This window comes from Heteronotia binoei, chromosome 3, assembly GCF_032191835.1.
Source record: "Heteronotia binoei isolate CCM8104 ecotype False Entrance Well chromosome 3, APGP_CSIRO_Hbin_v1, whole genome shotgun sequence".
Taxonomy (NCBI): Eukaryota; Metazoa; Chordata; class Lepidosauria; order Squamata; family Gekkonidae; genus Heteronotia; species Heteronotia binoei.
The window spans coordinates 155773953-155792827 of record NC_083225.1 but is presented as its reverse complement, the minus strand read 5'-3'; the positions used below and the strand labels follow the sequence as shown (position 1 = coordinate 155792827).

Here is an 18875-nt window from a genome sequence, read left to right as displayed (position 1 = left end):
GAAAAATCCAGGCTACTGCAGTCTGAGAAACAGTTGGAGGTTTCCTGCTCTGGGTTGCGACATCCTGGAGATTTGGGGGATGGAAACTGAAGAGGGCAGGGTTTGGGGAGAGGAGGGGCCTCTGTAGCTGTAATACCATACAATCCACCCTCCAAAGGAATCATTTCCTCCAAGGGAACTGATCTCTGCAGTCTGGAGATCAGTTGTAATTCCAGGAGGCTTCACTGGGAGCATGGTAACCCATCCTGATTTCTCACTAGGCTTGTTCTGGGTGGAGAGCCCCTGGTGCTTCTCTCCATTTTTGCACCCGCTGCCACAGAGCTGTGAGTTGGTGTGCCACTCTCCCATGGCAAGCAGAAACCACTTGTAAGAGAATCTTGCTTGCTATGGGAAAGCGGCATGCCAACTTGCATCTCTGCAGCAGCTTGTTTAAAAATGGAGAAAAGCACCGGGAGCAAAAGGGCTCTCCACTTGGAACAAGCCTAGTGTGAAATCGGTCCCAGTCTGAGTAAGCAATGTTGACCCTAAGGTCATGTCTTATATCCCTGTTCTGTTAAATGCATGTAACCAAATGAACAAACTTAGTAAATACAAAGTACAGCTTGTGCCTTTCCACATCTCTCTTTCCATAGCTGACATTCACCATCTTGGCGTCAAAGTTGTGAGACTCTGTATTGTTTTGTTCTGGGAAGCACAAAGCAATCTGCTGGACACAAATATGCACAGTCCTGAATATCTCTAATGCACTGTTGGCTACTTTGCCATCATATGGACAATCAGGAGAGCACTTTCACACAGCAGATTATTCAGGGTTTGGCACAATTGAGAGCCAGCTTGGTATAGTAGTTAAGAGCAGTGAACACTAATCTGGAGAACCAGGTTTGATTCCCCACTTCTCCACAGGCAGGCAGCTGGGTGACCTTTAGTCGGTCACAGTTTTCTCAGAGCTGTTCTCTCAGAGCAATTCTCTTAGCCCTTCCTATCTCACAAGGTGTCTGTTGTGGGAAGAGGAAGGGAAGAAAATTGTAAATCACTCTGAGACTCCAAGTGGAGGGTGAGGTATAAATCCAACTCTTTTCCTCCTCCTCCTCCTTCCTGAAGAAGTTTGCAGATTACAATTCTGCATATATTTGGCTTCTTGGACCAAGCAGCGAACAAACTGCTTGCTCAGGAGAGGAAGGAGCCAGGTGACTTGCAGAGAAGAAACTTCAGTTCTCAGTGTGGCAGAAGTCCAGACCAGATTAGCATCTCATTTTGTGTGTAAATGGACTAATGTGCCTTTGTGTGCCTGAGAATAACATAAAGGTGATTGGCCATATGTGTGTATTTTTAACAAGGTGGGTTGTGCATAGGAATGGAGGGTCAGGGTGGGCAAACAGAAACTGGTAGTAAACAAAATCAACCACATTGCGGGGGTGTGTGTCTATTTTTAAATTGTTTTATTTCTTTGAAAATTTCTCTGTAAATTAAGTTATTTAAAAACAGCAACTTCGGAATGTCCATATAAAGGAACACAGGAGATTATCTTCAAAGAGAACCAGGTTTCAGCCAGCCTCTCAGCAAAATACCAAATGCTTTAATTCCAGCCTCAGCTTCATCTCTCTATCGGAAGACTTAAAGGCACCATATTCTACTAAAGATTTTTTACAGCCAAAAGAAACTCTTTGTAACTATGCCCTAATGTAATAGGCAAAGATTTGATTAAAATAGCTACAGTAAAAGCATCTTATCAGAATGCTGAATGAAGACAAACTTGGTTACTCAAGAGACGGTAGTTTATAGCACTGGAAATACAGATAATGCTAATGGACTTTTCACCCTTTAACCAGGATGGCAAAATATTTTGAGGGTCCAGGGGAATACCTTAGTTCCCAAAGCTATTGGGGGGAAAAACCTAGTTTCATATCAGACAAGAGAGAGGCTCTGGCTCCATGGTAGAACCTCTGTTTGGCATGCAGAAGGTTCCAGATTCAGTCTCTAGCATCTGCAATTAAAAAGACCATGTAGATTACAAGGTGATGTGAAAGACCTCTGTTTGAGACCTTGGAAAACTTCTGCCAGTCTGAGTAGGCAATACTGGCCCAGATCGACTAATGGTCTGATTTGGTACATCCTGTGTTCATGTGTTATGCTGGCCTTTGAAGGAAAACTATTCCAAAAACTATTTTTATGCTTAAGTTATTAGAATACATAATAGTAAATAAACATCTCAGCAAGGGGCAGCAAAATAAGATATGCAGGGCTTTTTTTGTAGAAAAAGCCCAGCAGGAACTCATTTGCATATTAGACCACACCCCCTGACTCCAAGCCAGCTGAAACTGCATTCCTGCTAAAAAAAACCCCAGAAGACGTTTAAAAGAAGCTAAAAGAATCAAAGGAACCATAAACTAACAAAGTAATAGCTAAGCAAATTATATTCAAAATACATATGATGCTACAAAAACCTGAATTCAGATTTTCTTAACAGACAAGAAATAAATAGGTTTCAACTGTATGTATTATACATAAACATTAAGCAAACTGGCTTGAATAACCAGATCCAGTGTATTCAATGGCACTATGAAGCAGATGCTTTCTGATGTTTCTCAGTATGGTTTATGAGAGGCCAAGATGCAAACTGTCAAGTTATTCCAGTCCTCTGGTTAAAGCACTTTAACTGAATGTTAATTGCATTCCTTGTGATGACAGACAATCCAAAAGGAAAGGGAAATTGTCCACTTACCATAGGTATTGTCATGCATTCTTCGTGAGGCTGGTTTTGAAAATCGATCCTTCCCTGGCTGGCTCCTCCCATCACCTCCTCATGCTCCTATCTCTGCCCCAATCAACACCTCAGATGACGGGGAGCCCCACCCACTGTGGCAACCAAAAGGATTAATCAGAAGCATCCTGATACATCTCTGTGGGCTCCAATCTGTTCTGCTTTCAATCCAAAATGCTGGTTTTAAAGCCCTGAACATTTTGGGACATGCTTTCTGGTTGCTGGATGGTTATCATATTGTTGTAATCCTCTTACTGACTGAAAAGTTTTTGTCACCCTTGTAATCTGCTTTGAGTCCCAGTGTAATAATAAATATTGTACAAGTCATTTTCCTCTACCTGTGTTCCTAGCCCAAAGTATGGGTGTACCACAAAAAGACTTCTTTGGCCAGCATCTTAGATTAGATCTCTGAATACAGTTGCCTATTTTTTCGTACTCCTTGCTAATTCTCTATTTTGTATCTGTACCTTGTTAAGACAATAGTTATTTGCTGATTAAGTGCTTTGGGAATTGCTATATCCAGAAGCAGGAGTTATATTGTCTGGGGCCTCTTGACTCCCCAGATATTCAAGGGCTGCCCTCCTCTGCTGGGAGAGTGGGGGAAGCATCTTGCAGTGATGGACAGCAAGCTGGGGCAAGGCACCTCCAGCAACCAGTGGAGCTGGACTGCTTGGCAGCTGGGGCTCATGAGGAGACATACTGTGACAGGAACCTGGCAAAACAACACACACACACACACACACAGCCATCCATGTGGACACAGGCATCAGTGAGCCAGAGGCTGCTGATGGGAAACAGGCTGGAGATGGGCCTGCTGACCTACCCAAGAACAGACTATTGCACCCTTCTTAAATCTTCGTTCGCGAAGCCAAGCCGAGAGAGAGAGGGGCTCCCCATCACCTTAGGTGTTGATTGGGGCAGAGATAGGATCATGGGGAGGTGAAGGGAGGAGCCAGCCAGGGAAGGAGAGATTGCATTGGGGCACAGAAAAAGGGGGTAGAACTACTTCCCTTTAATAAGAATGCTTCCCAAAAAGCCAGGGAGGAAGACTAGAGGATTCCTAGCTGCAGAAACTAGCAGCCAGGTGATGAAGCCTCAAAGCTCCTTGGGCTGAGGTAAAACCACTATAGAGGGCAAGCCATCAGGCCAGACTCAAAACCCACCACACACATGTATAGAACAGACAGAAATTATAGCAGTCCCAGGTCTTTTATGTGAATTTTACATGTACGGAGGACTCTTTGATGTGTCTGGCCCCACAAAGGGACTGCTTTGGATAACAGCTGCTTCATACATGACATTTTTGTTTGTTCCAATCTCTGTGGAGTTTCTTTGTGACCTGCACAGTAATCCTAAAAAGCATAACTCCTTTTAAATCCACTGAGGTTAATGGGATTAGAAGATATAACTCTGCTCAGGATTGCACTGTTGGTTTTCAAGATTTTATTAAAGGAATCCATGAAACTGAATCGTCAATACTAGGACAAGAATGGCTTGTGACTATCCATGTCTTTTGATTTGGGCTTCATTGATGAAAGGCAGGATATTTCATCAGCAGAATATAAGAAATAAGGAAAACAAACATTTCAAAGCCTAGAGATAATCTGAATGGAAATTAATCGCTCAATGCCATGCATTCACAGGAGTTGCTTCCAGTTTTAATGTAGTTAAAGTACAGGTAACAAATACAAAGTGAGTACAAGTTATGTGAGCCAGTACACATACATTAGCACATGGCGTTTACACAGTATTCAATTCCTTAAAAAGAACTTTACTCTGACAAACTGTGAGAATCCTTGGTCCAGAGTATTCATAGATGGTGGGAAAAGGTCTTACTGTCAACAGTCTTCTGGCTTTTGGAACGGTACTTTAATTAAGCCATTAACTGGACTCACTCCAGTCATTTCCAACTTGGAGTCTCAAAGAAACTGAAAAAGAAATGAGAGCTAACCTGTTTTTTTAGGCCTGAAGAGCTGCCAGGATGACAGAGAGAGAGTGCCAAAATTTGGCTCTAAAGAGTTTCGCTAAAACCGTTAAACACCCTAGAGATGGTGCCATGCTTACCGAGTCTAAATGGAGATGACTCAGCAAACAGATTCCTTCATTAACTCTCTGTGAAAAAATACATTCACATTGACATTTCTAATCCTCTTCTACAGAGATGGGGAGCATTTTCCCATGTAATATCATGCAGGGCTTTTTTGGTAGCAGGAACTTCTTTGCATATTGGGCCACGCCCTGCTGATGTAGCCAATCCTCCAAGAGCTTACAGGGCTCTTCTTTCAGGGCCTACTGTAAGCTCTTGGATGATTGGCTACATCAGGGGTGTGTGGCCCAATATGCAAAGGAGTTCCTGTTACAAAAAAGCACTGAATATCATGCAAACATGACAGAATTCAAAATAGCTTTGTATGATTCTGGGTTGTGTGAAACAGTATAACATTAGGCAATGTGGAGCCTGGATGAAGTTGCCAAGAACATGACATGCATTAGATCTTCTGTAAGACAACAGTCTCCCAGTACCATTGTAGGCTGTTCTGTTATAAGCCACATTATAAGCTACAATGAGTATTAACCTCTTCAGTAGAAATCATGCTAAAAAGAGCCCCATGGCACAGAGTGGTAAAGCTACAGTACTGCAGTCCAAGCCTTCTGCTCACGACCTGAGTTCGATCCTGGTGGAAGCTGGGTTCGGGTAGCCAGCTCAAGGTTGACTCAGCCTTCCATCCTTCTGAGGTTGGTGAAATGAGTACCCAGCTTGCTGGGGTGAAAGTGTAGATGACTGGGGAAGGCAATGGCAAACCACCCCGTAAAAAGTCTGCTGTGAAAATGTCGTGATGCGACGTCACCCCAGACTTGGAAATGACTGGCGCTTGCAGAGGGGACTACCTTTATCTTTTTAGAAATCATGCTATGATAATCCACATGAAGGTACTCTAAATAATAAACCAGAAGAGCACTCCTATGCAAAATTAGATGTGTAACTCTGTTTAGGATTGTACTGTAAATGATTGCGCAGTGCATCAGGCATCAGGCATTCCCTTCCCATCTATTTTGCTTCCCCTTCCTCACTTGGCAAACAGGTGTGGGGTTGAGCTGAGCTTGCTTTTTCCTACTTGATGTAGCACAGACTTTCTTCTATTGTCTTAGTTCAAGAGAAGTATCATACCACATTGCATTTTGCATTTTTCTACCCAATTTGAAAAGATATGCAGGGGTTGGCCTGGCATTTTACACTGAACCGTAAATTTGTGTACTACATTTACTTTCAGTATCTTACATATTGTTCCAGATAACAGAATCACCAACAAATCAAATGCCAAATTGCAGAGTTGAACCTGAGGACTCACATTGCTCACCCAGTAATTTATTATCGGCTTTTATGATGGACCAAAATCTGTTTCTGGGCCCTTCCTAGGGCCATCTATGTAATATGTAGTACTTGTGTGTGGGGGGGGGGAGGTGTCTCAGAAGGCAGAAGGGGAGAGAAAGACAAGTTATTGATTTGTTTATTATACTGGAAAGTGAGGAAGTTGACACTTGATAAGAAAGCAGTTTAACTGATTTAGCAGTTCTTTCCATTTTAGTAGGGTCTTTAATTGCAAAACTGTTGAGTATTTAAGTTAAACAGTTACTCCATATAGCCAACAAATCTAATCCTGTGAACTCTGAGGAAAGAACATGATATCGGTGCTGGAATTTTCCTCTAAAACTCCCTGTCATTGTTCACCTCAATGAAATTGTTAACAACAACCCTCAGTGCCCTGATGACTCACAGCCAGTTTTCAAAGTTCCAGTGTCCTCATGAGCTACATAAAGAATCCACATAACGTGCCCTGAAATGGAACAGGAAACAAAAATGCACTGATATTTATTCTCGGTATAAAGATTGTTGTGGTTGTCATGAAATATTTAATGTAGCTTTACTTAAGGATCTCGGTGTGTGATTAAGACGTTTACTAACCCCTTAAAAGTCAAACCCTTGTAGAAGATCAAATAATTATATACCTGAGTGACAAACAGAATATACACTCTCTCTTGCCACAGTTTCTACATTCAAAGACAAATTGCCAAACTTGGGCTAATGTTCAGATTTTCCATTCTGAGAAAGGATAAGACATTTTGAATTATAGGCTCTGTTTGTGGCGCAGAATGTTAAAGCTGCAGTACTGCAGTCCTAAGCTCTGCTCACGACCTGAGTTCGATCCCCGGTGGAAACTGGGTTTTCAGGTAGCTGGCTCAAAGTTGACTCAGCCTTCCATCCTTCCAAGGTCGGTAAAATGAGTATCCAGCTTGCTGGGAGGAAAGTGTAAAAGACTGGAAAAGGCAATGGCAAACCACCCCGTTAAAAGTCTGCCGTGAAAATGTTGTGAAAGCAACGTCACCTCAGAGCTGGAAACGACTGGTGCTTGCACGAGGGACCTTTCCTTTCCTTTCGTTTGATATGATACAAGTATATTATGGATGGTGTACAATGCACATATTTTTTCACTTATCATAACATTGACAAATTAAGTCCAAACCCTTGTCCTGGATCATGATATCTTGTAATGAAAAGCTCTCCTATTATGCCTGCTACATGGGTGTGCATGTATGCGCACATGCACGTACACACATTTGCATATTACAGTACAAATTAAATGAGAGAAAAAAGATAAAATGTTTATTTATAAGCCTCCTGTGTGTATTTTTTTTTTTAGTTTTTAACTTTTTTATTACATTTAACAACAACAATAACAATATATATATATACACACAAAACATAAACTTAGGGATGTAGACAGCGGGATGCATTATATACTTATATCATTAGAATACAAATCCTTTGTTCTAACCTAAACCAAATCATACATACTACAGTTAACCCCTTTTTACACTATATTCTTATTATCTTTCCCCCATAACCATTCATACAATAAGTTCCATTTCCCTTCTGTTTGTCTATTTGTTAATTTCTTCTCTTAATATCTCCATCAGAGTATCTACCTCAGCTCAGTCTAGAACCAACCAAAAATACTTTCTTTCTTCTACACTGTGATCCAAAAGAACATTTGGCATTTCAAGTCATCTTACTTTATTTATAAATTACACAGTATCAATTTAATTCCCTGCAACAACAACAACAAAAAACCCCCAGCAAGTTTGGAATACACTTTAATACAATAAGTTCCGTTTTCCATCTATCTAATTGTTAATTTCTCCTCTTAGTATCTCCATCAGAGTATCTACCTCAGCTAAGTCTAGAACTAACGAAAAAGAAAACTTTCTTTCTTCTACACTGTGGTCCAAAAAAGAAGGAAAAAAAAAACATTGGCATTTCAAATCATCTTACTTTGTTTGTGAATTGCATGGTATCAATTTGTTTCCCTGCAACAAAGCAACCAGCAATTTCGGAATACACTTTCTTCAGTTTTATTGGTGTAATATGCCAACGATATAACTTTAATGATTTGTCTCTCATCGTCTGGCAGACCAATTCCTTCATTTTCCTCCTAATACACCTTATATAAACCTCTCTCAGCAGGCAGTGTTCCTTGAAAAAAATAAGGCAAGCTCTATAGCCATTTTCTATATCTTTCTCCAATTCCTTTTTCTTCATACCAAGAACTGGTGTCAAGATCTCTACTATCACCTCCTTTATATGGTCATACCTATCCTCTGGAATATTCTGCATTCCTGAAATATGCTCTACCTGCACCGTTTCTATTCTCACTAATCTGTCCCCTTCGTATTTTTGAACTTTTTCAATCTCCTCAGACTTTTCATTCACTACTTCCAACTTTCCTTCCACATATTTTGCAGATTGTGTCAAGCCATGAATCTCTTCCTTTACTTCCGTCAGTTGCTTTTGCAGGCCATCTAATTTCTTATTTACTCCATCTAATTGTTCTGTCAGATTTGCCTGCACCTGACTCAATGCATTCATAAAATACAATTGCATAGAATTCTGCACTTCCTCTATAACTTCCTGTGAGGACATTATCTCCATCAGTTTTAAAGTTGCCAATAGTGGGACTAACCTATCTATTTTGTCTTACTTGTATGTCATACTCATTTTTCTATTATCCAAGGTCTTACTGACACCCCAATTCCAATTCATATACTACTACTTCGCCTTACTTCACTCAAAATTCATACATCACCTTCCTTTAACACTCTCACATACCAGTTGGTTTTTATATCCTTAAATTACTATTCTTTACCACCAAACACCCTTCACCTGAACATTCACATTAACTCATTACATATAGAAAATCATACAGAAAATCAGCAGTAATCAAATTAACAATAGTTAATTATTCAATCCATTAATTATTTGTTAACTGTCTCTTTTGAATCCTTAATGTTCCCCAACCGCTTATCCTTCTGTCTTCCTCTTCTTCTTCTCCTTTTTCTTCCTCTTCCTCTTCTTAATCTCAATCTCTGCTCCTCTCTTCTGCTACCAGTTCAAAAAGCCAGTTCAGTAAATCCATTCCTGTTCTTCCACATCTCTGCCAACGGAATTCCAGTTTCTCCACCTCACCTCCGCCCTTGTGTTCCTGGAAACTCTATACTAACATCAAAAGTCTCCCATCTTCAGATTCAACTCATTTCAAAGGTCCAGTGACTTTATTTCCACCCTGTATATTATAACCACTGTTGAGCCTTTATTTAGCTCCCTGTCTCTTTAAGAAAATCGCCATGCACAAGCATATGGGAAAAGGGAGAGGAAAAGAGGTTCGTGAAGGCTCCCTTTAAATTGTCAGAAATCTCCTGCTTCTTTCCTCTTTTCCCCCCTTCTTCACCTCCTCTGTCTCAGTGCTCTTCACAAACTTTTACAATCATAGCCAGTCTACGACTCCCAACCTCTGCCGTTGCTGCCAAGGTAGTCCTCCACCACTCCTCCGCTTTCTACCTTTGTGCATTCGCCAAACCAGGTCTCTTTCCCCCCAGCGTCGGATTCCACTTGAAAGTAGGGGCAAAACAACGCACTTAGTAAGTTCTTTCCTTCGTTTATATCTCCAGTTTAGGGTCAGATATACTTTCCCCCCCCTTCTTCACCATTTATTCTGTCCTCCAAATGCCGCTTCGCCTACTCCCCTTCTTCGGTGGTCACAGCTAATTCGCCATTAAGGCGTCTGGTCTATCCGGGCTTGAAGTAATATGTTGAACGGGCTCTATGCTCAGAAAAACCGGCACAGAGCACCCAGCACTCCTCCGCACGAGTGCCCCTCCAACAGAGGCACCACCGAGTTCTTACCAACTGAAGAACCCCCCAAAAAAGACCAGCACAGACGCTGCAGAGCCGGAGCTCCTACAAACACGTCTGTTAGCACCGTGCCGTTACCGGAAACAAGCCTCCTGTGTGTATTTGAACTGTCTGATATAACGTCTTCCTGTTTTTTAAGATAAAAATAATAAAACTAGGTTTGAGATTGCATAGTGGGATGATAACACATTCAACAGCAACTACCTGTGTCTGCCTTTACAGGCAGATAAAAATATTTATCTGCTACCTTTCCTCTTGCTTCAAGGTTTTCTGACCCTTTTGTGTTGTATACATACTCTCAAGATTCTTCTCCAGCACCACCTTAGCAATTCGCTTCTACTGGATCATTTGTGCTGGCACTGTTCACACTAGACTGGGGACTGGTAACAATGGCACAGGAAATGAACCACATCAGCTCTGCCATTCGCTTCACAGATTATTTGGGTAACAATGCAAATCAAATCAATAATAATAATAATAATAATAATAATAAATTTTATTTCTATCCCGCCCTCCCCACCTCGGCAGGCTCAGGGCGGCTAACAACATTTCATAAAAACGTACAGTGGTTAAAAGCCTTTAAATTTAACAATATAAAACAGTAAACATTAACTTAACAGCATTAAAACAGTCCAGTAAGTGCAGTTATTCAGCGGTATGGTCTTAAACCGCATTGGCGGATGCTTAATTGCCGATCTTCTTAACAGTCCAGGTGTGCGAGCTTAAAAAGGGCGGTCTTGCAGGCCCTGCGGAACTGATCAAGGTTCCGCAGGGCCCGCACCTCCTCGGGGAGTCGGTTCCATAGGGTAGGGGCCGCGGTTGAAAATGCCCGTACCCTAGTATTCTGATATTTAGTCTCCCTCGGCCCGGGGATGGTCATTAGATTTTTCCCAACTGATCTCAGTGCCCTCTGGGGTTCATACGGGGAGAGACGGTCCCTCAGGTAGGTAGGTCCTCGGCCATATAAGGCTTTAAAGGTAATGACCAACACTTTGTACTGGACCCGGTAAATCAACGTCATTCCCACACTGTTCAGTGACCATATATGTTTGTCTGTGGTGAACGCTCATCTCAGGAAAGCCTCTATAGCTGCTCATGAACCAGCTAGTCCTTAGGGCTGTCTGTGGCACCAGAAAAGGTTGAGACTTCATGAGGACATAATTTCTTGCAGCCACTTCACATACTCCTTTTTTTTTAGATGAATACCTCTAATTTTAAATTAAATAAATGACAGAGCTGACATGGTTCATTTCCTGTGCCATTGTTACCAGTCCCCAGTCTAGTGTGAACAGTGCCAGCACAAATGATCCAGTAGAAGCGAATTGCTAATGTGGTGCTGGAGAAGAATCTTGAGAGTCCCTTGGACTGCAAGAAGATCAAATCAGCCAGTCCTAGGGGAAATCAACCCAGACTGTTCCCTGGAAGTTCAGATGCTGAAACTCAAAAACTTTGGCCACCAAATGAGAAGGGAGTGCACACTTGAGAAGTTCCTGATGGTGGGAAAGACAGAAGACAAAAGAAGAAGGGGACAGCAAAAGATGAGATGACTGGACAGCATTACTGATGTAACAAACACGAATTTGAGCAGACTTCGGAGGATGGTGGAAGACAGGAGGGCCTGGCGTGACTTTGTCTATGGGGGTGCAAAGAGTCGGACTTGATTGTGCAACTGAACAACAACAAAAAGCCCCCAGCTTTAATTTAATATTAAGTCAGCACTTAATTGATTGAAGATTTGTAACCAAATTTGTAAAAAGTCTTATCCACATATTTTGAATATACAGTAATAACTGTAGCATTGTCTTTTCTCTCACTAGATGGCAGTGTTTTTAGGATAATTATGTCATGAGAAAATACTACTGTATTATGAGATAAATACTAGTACTGCATCTTAAAATGTAAAATACATAGTGGTTTACACATCCACAAAATAATAATCTAGAGAGAACCAATCACAATTCCTCTTGAGAACAGAGGGCCTTACATTAAGTTATGAATAACATATCCACTTTATTTCAACAGAACTTCAGCACAATTGAGAGCCGGTTTGGTGTAGTGGTTAAGTGTGCGGACTCTTATCTGGGAGAACCGGGTTTGATTCCCCACTCCTCCACTTGCATCTGCTAGCATGGCCTTGGGTCCGCCATAGCTCTGGCAGAGGTTGTCCTTGAAAGGGCAGCTGCTGTGAGAGCCCTCTCCAGCCCCACCCACCTCACAGGGTGACTGTTGTGGGGGAGGAAGGTAAAGGAGATTGTGAGCCACTCTGAGACTCTTCGGAGTGGAGGGCGGGATATAAATCCAATATCTTCTTCCAATATCTTCTTCTACAATTCAGCTTTCTCAGCACAGCTCAGCTTTCCCTATGTTTTAGTACTTATCCCTTACCGATCATTGTTTTGCTTTGCTTTTTTGGGGGGGGGGGAATGTTTTGACAAATTTAGGTAGCTACAGTTGCATTTTTTTGAGTTTCTTAAGAAATTTCTGAATGGGGGATGGATGGAACTTGTTTTGGATATATATATGCATGCAAATATAGCCACCTGAACACATGTAGTGTCATGTAGCACTCCAGGTCTCAACATGAGCATAGGGAGGCTGCTTAAATCCTTGAGGTTCCAGAAAGCTTATTCCAAAATTAGCCATGTAGTTTTGTTGCAGAATTAGGGTTGGATTGAACCTCAGTCACCTGCCTATCCTAAACATATGCTATTTCAATTTCTGTAATAATTAGCTTCTAGCTGAAACTTTGGTTCTGTTTCCCAGGATGCTTTAGGACACTTCTGGTGATCTGAACTTTCTGGGGCAGATAATGTTGTACATGACTTTTGGCTTTTGGACTGTTTATATACTGTCACATTCTAGATAGATATAAATATCAAAATCTAGCTCCCTGGGACTCTGTTTGAAGCCACAGGATGGTGGCTACACACAGTCAGAGATACCATATGGTACATGTCCTAGGCGGTACAGAACTTATTCAAATGCAAGACTAGATTTCTCCCCAGGTATGCCATCACAAAAAGAGGGGTTTGTTAAGAATTCCATTAATGAAGGTGGACAAAACAATGCATGACTTACTCAGATACATGCAAACTGCAGCACAGTAATACTTACAGCTAAGTGGAAAAGTAAAAGCTGCCCAACTCTGGACAACTGGATTGACAAGATACAAGAATATGCAGTCATGGCAAAATTGACAAATTATATCTACCAAAGACAGAAAGGTGAATTAGAAAACAACTGGAGAGTTTTTTATGATTACTATAACCAAGTCTTGTAGTTAGATATCTGAATGGTTGATTTGTATATGATAACATTATAAAATAGACTCAACACAAAATATTATGTCCATTGATTGTGCTTTTCTTTATTGTAACAAACTTTAGCATGACAACTTTATAATGGTTCTTCTGAGGCTATCTATATTACATCATATATAGGGTTGCCAAGTCTAATTCAAGAAATATCTGGGGACTTTGGGGGGTGGAGCCAGGAGACTTTGGGGATGGAGCCAGGAGCAAGGTTGTAACAAGCAAAACTGAACTCCAAAGGGGGAGTGCTGCCCATCCCATTGAAAGGGACCACTGCACACCTTTTCAATGCCTTCCCTCCATTGGAAATCATGAAGGATAGGGGCACCATCTTTGGGGGCTCACAGAATTGTTCCCTCTGGTCCAATCCTTTTGAAACTTGGGGGGTGTTTTGAGGAGAGGCACCAGATGCTATGCTGAAAATTTGGTGCCTCTACCTCAAAAAACAGACCCCCCCCCAAACAGCTCCAGATACCCACGGATCAATTCTCCATTATACCCTACGGAAACTGGTCTCCCTAGGGACTAATGGGGTGCCCAGCAGATATTTCCCTCCCCCTGCTTCCTGATGACCCTAAAGCGGGGGGAGGGCCTCCAACCCGGGAGATCCCCCGCCCCTACCTAGGGGTTGGCAACCCTAATAATATAGTAGAATAAACTAGAAAGCATGAGAATACTATAGATCAGGGGTGTCAAACATGCAGCCTGGGGGGCTGAATCAGGCCCCCAGAGGGCTCCTTTCAGGCCCTCGAGCAGCTGGTTGTCATCTGCTTACTTCTTCCTCTCTCTTGTTTCCTTTTGCATCACAGCTTGCTTTCCAAGACTTGCTCAATTGCACAGGAGCTACAGAGTAAAGTCTCTATTTTCCCCATTGGCTGAGGCTCTTCCCTTGGGGAGGAAGGGGGGGAGGGAGAGCTTGTTTTGCCAGGCTGTCTCAGTCACACAGCAGAGCTACTGAGCCAAGCTTCTCTTCCTTCTGTTGACTGAAGCTCCTCCCCCTCCTAGTCCCCAGGGGAAGGAATGAAAGAACCAGAGCTGCCTTTGCCCAGTTCCCTGGACTGCACAGGAGAGATACAAAGAAAGTACCTTTAAGACCAACAAGTGCTAATGTTTTAAGCATGTTTTATTCTTTAATTGTATTTGTATATCTGCTACCTAATTTTATATATATATATCTGCTACCTAATCTTATTGGGTACACATGTGGCCCGGCCCAACAAGATCTCATTTATATCAGATCCGACCCTCATAACAAATGAGTTTGACACCCCTGCTATATATTGAAGATGAAGGTTCTAATAGGCAGCTATCCTGACCTCTAAATAATCATGTGATATTATGATGTTCATATATTATCATACGCACACATAGGGCTCATTTTGTAGCAGGAGCTCCTTTGCATATTAGGCCACACCCCACTGATGTGGCCACTCCTCCTGAAGCTTACAGTAGGCCCTGTAATAACAGCCCTAAAAGCTCTTAGAGAATTGGCTACATCAGGGGTGTGTGGCCTAATATGCAAAGTAGCTCCCTGCTACAAAATGAGCTCCGCACACGCACACACAACTTTTTTGTTGAAAAAGTACAGCGGAAATTCATTTGCATATTAGGCGACACCCCTGATGCCAAGCTGGAACTGCGTTCCTGTGTGTTCCTGCTCAAAAAAAGGCCTGCATATATACATATGTATGAAATACTCTTGTTAATATGCTAATACATTGTGCTATGTCATGTATTTGTTAAACTAATTTCTATATAATTTCCTACATATTCATATATTGTTTAAGGAATATCCTTTGTATAACTGCTTGTATCTTATGTAATTATAATCAAGCTTACTTAAATGCTTTCCCGCTTTTTCTTTTTTTTTGTACCCCCATTAAAATCTAATTCTAATAAAAAGAGAGGGTTGTTTTACATTCATATATAAATTACAGTCAAATGATAATTTGTGTGTGTGTGTGTCTATCGTATTTAAGACAGTCATCTTCCATTCAGGTAATCTTCCTTTCTGGTAAATAAGGTATATGAAAGTGCTATCATTATCACTGCTATTCAGTGTGACATCACCAGGTCCCAAGATGTTACAAGCCTCCAATCAAAAAACTTCAGAGCAGATGCTGGGAACCTAGCAGCCATATTCATAATACAGTGGTTCAGGTTTGCCTAATGTGAACACTTAGCTCTAGAACTATGGATTATCTGAGGTTTCTGGATGGTCCCACGTAGTATTATTTTAGTATAACCAGAATGCTCCTGTCAGAGCTTTTTTTCCTGGAAAAAGAGGTGCTGCAACTCTCAGTAGGGAATGAAGGAGAAACTCATGGATCTCTTCATGAAGTTTTAAACATTTTTTTTTTTTTAGAATTTTGTTTCCACAAAGAAGTTCCAGAACCCCATTCCACCGCATTCCCCCAAGAAAAAAGCCCTGGTTCCTGTTATTTACACTTCTGATTATGATTATCCATATGTTTTGTAAGCATCTTTGACTGCAGAAATATTCATGCTGTTGAGTAATCAAAGCTTGTGAGAAGTACTTTGGCTCTGCTCCAAGGGTCTTTGGGATAAAGAAAGATTAATAATTTCTGGACCAAGGATGATCCTTACTTCCATTCTCAGGTGCTGAACCCACAGTCAACTGGGGCCCTGAGGGGTCTCACAGATACTCCTGGTCCTTTGTTGAGGCTTTTTAGCTTCAGGGTTCACTTTTGAGGATGTAAGCAGACATTCAGCAAATACTCCTGTTGTAGCAGATTAAAAACTGCCTTTAAATTTATTCGGTCATTCAAATAATGAAGAGCATATGCTAAGCAGGAATCACTCTCAAACCACAACAATGGCAAAGAAATAGGCTTCCCAATCCCCAGGTCCCAGAAGGGGATCCCCCGTTTTTACAGGCTTCCCCCGCCCCCAGACAGCTGGCTGGCGGGGGAAGCCCCACCCCACAGTCACCATGTATTTTTAGAGCTCCTGCAGGTTTAGAAATCTGCAACCAGGTCCGTTTTTAAAATGTGTGCCTTTAAGGCTGAGCAGGAAACAGGAAGGGCTTCATGGGAAAGGGTCAGTAACAGTTTCATTGGAGAATGGCCCCTCCCTTTGTTTTGCTTTCAGTTTTCAGAGCAAGTAAAGTTCTGCAGGAACAAGACCCAGTAAGTATTTTTGTGAGAGAGAGAGGGAGGGGGCAGGGGATTTCCTGGTTTGGAGGCCCTCCCCCCACTTTAGAAAGCGTGTGGGGGGAGGGAAATGTCTACTGGGCACTCTATTATTCCCTATGGAGAACGATTCCCATAGGGAATAATGGGAAATTGCTCCACGGGTATTGGGTCTCTGGAGGGGGGCTATTTTTTGAGGTAGAGGCACCAATCTTTTAGTATAGCATCTAGTGCCTCTTCCCAAAATACCCCCCAAGTTTCAAAATGATTGGACCAGGGGGTCCAATTCTATGAACCCCAAAAGATGGTGCCCCTATCCTTCATTATTTCCTATGGAAGAAAGGCATTTAAAAAGGTGTGCTGTCCCTTTAAATGTGATGGCCAGAACTCCCTTGGAGTTCAGTTATGCTTGTCACACCCTTGTCGCTGGCTCCACCCCCAAAGTCCCCAGATATTTATTGAATTGGACTTAGCAACCCTTCAAAGAAAACAGCAACACTATACTTGCTCCAGGTAGAGACTGAGTCTCTAAAATGTTAAATGCTTGCCAGTTTACCTCTCTTGAGTAATTCTAGAACCTGACTTTCTCATCTGGAGGTTTAAGAGAGTCCGTTCCAGCTTGAATAATCCTTGACATTCTGGCTTGAAGTCATGGAGGCCTCAACCTCTTGTCTTCTCTGGTGTAACCACTGCCCCGTTAATGTTAAGTATCCCTCTAGGGACTTTCCAAGTGTCTCCTTTCCATCAGCACCAAGCGCCCCTGGCCAATCAGGGCATAGTTGATTAATCCCTGTTGCTATCTGGCAACCAGATATGAGCGTCTTATGCCAGCTGGTCAAGACCACCAGGTGCTTTTGATTAATACTTAGCCCAAACAGGCTGCAACTAACCTGTAAAAACATATAGCTTGACCACAATTAACGAAAGTCTTGAGATCTGTAAGTGCTGATCCTTACAATAATAAAGTGTAGAAACTGCACAGATAAATTGACACTGAACATGAAGATTGTATTTTAAGCTCAAATACTACCAACACAAGTGCATAAGCAAAAGTATATTAACTAGTTTCTAGGAATTTGCAAATTCAAATTTACCATTTGTGTAATTGTTTCTACTTTCATTATGAATCTTGTGCCAGGTTTACCACTCTGATGTGAACTGCCAACCATTTACTTGTTTTACTAGTTTTAGTTCTCCACAACCTCCGTAAGTCATAATGAGAAAGGACTCTTGGAGAAATAAAGGATAAGAGAACCATGGATGCAGCATGAGTTCTTTGATGGAGGGACAAGATTAAACTGTAATATCAAATACAGAGAAAGATACATAGACATAGTGAAACTTCCCAGTGCTTAAATAAGAATCCCCTTTTCTGGATTTCTGCCATTCTCTCTGCCTCTGGTATATATTTTATAATAATTTCAAACACTGCAGGGCAAAGGAAGCAAAGCTAGGTACTGAGAGAAGCCAACATTAACAGAACATCTGAAGAATTATACTTTCAGCAATGTGTCTGTAATAATATAAACCCCACATCTGTGCAATGTCAACCATTGTCTAACAAGAGATTGATACAACAAATGTCAGGGGGAAAGTTATGAAATAATATTACACTGTTTGCTGTGCATCAGCCATACACAATATCCTAATCTGCTTTTTGTTTGTTTATACCAGTTTTTTACAGGCTTTAAAAGCAAAATACCAATGTAAGAATAGATGAGAAAAGACAAATGTTCTAGAAAACATTTGAATAGGACCAGAGAACTGTGAACAGAGCTTAATTCACAGAATGGATTTCTTCCACCTCCTTTTTTTCTTCTACAACTCCTTGTGCCTTCCCCAAGCCAGGGCAGGATGTGGTGCAGAGCTTGAAAAGGAGAATCTGGAAATCATGAATGCATGTGTATCCCCTCACCCCTTAATGTGTGCAAAAGGCTCTTCCATTTGGGCAAGGAGGAGATGGATCCAAACCATCACTTCTAATATTCTGCACTGTTAAAAAGGTCTTAGGATCTCTCCACACAACTCTTTTGTTTTTTAACTAATATATATATGTAACCAGTGATAGTCATTTTTAACAGCCCAAACATCTCCTCACCAAGCTACTCATCTTTTAGAGGGATAACACATGAACAAAGTTTGAATCCGGTGGCCCCTTCAAGACCAACACAGTTTTATTCAAGATATGAGCATTTGTATGCAGGCAGTCTTCTTCAGGTAGCTGTGATGAGGAAGTATGGGAGTATGTCAGAGCAGATGTGACATAAATCAGTTAAGTAGAACCCCCCCAGTGTTTATTTGTTTCTAAAATATTGTGTGGGTAGGGATTCTTGACCCCAGCAAGCCAAGTGAGAAACAGAGGTGATTTGCCCTTGCTTTGCAGAAGAAGGCAAGGGCAAATC

At 41.6% G+C, this 18875-nt stretch overlaps 1 protein-coding gene across 1 annotated transcript in view; it reads left to right on the top strand.

Moving 5' to 3' along the window:
- RFXAP (regulatory factor X associated protein) overlaps window positions 1–17957 on the top strand; it is a 104655-nt gene extending 86698 nt beyond the window's left edge. The window contains exon 3 of the transcript XR_009555201.1: window positions 17936–17957. The gene's annotated coding sequence lies outside the window, so the exon portion shown is untranslated. The remainder of the gene's footprint in view (window positions 1–17935) is intronic.
- The last annotated feature ends 918 nt before the right edge of the window (window positions 17958–18875 follow it).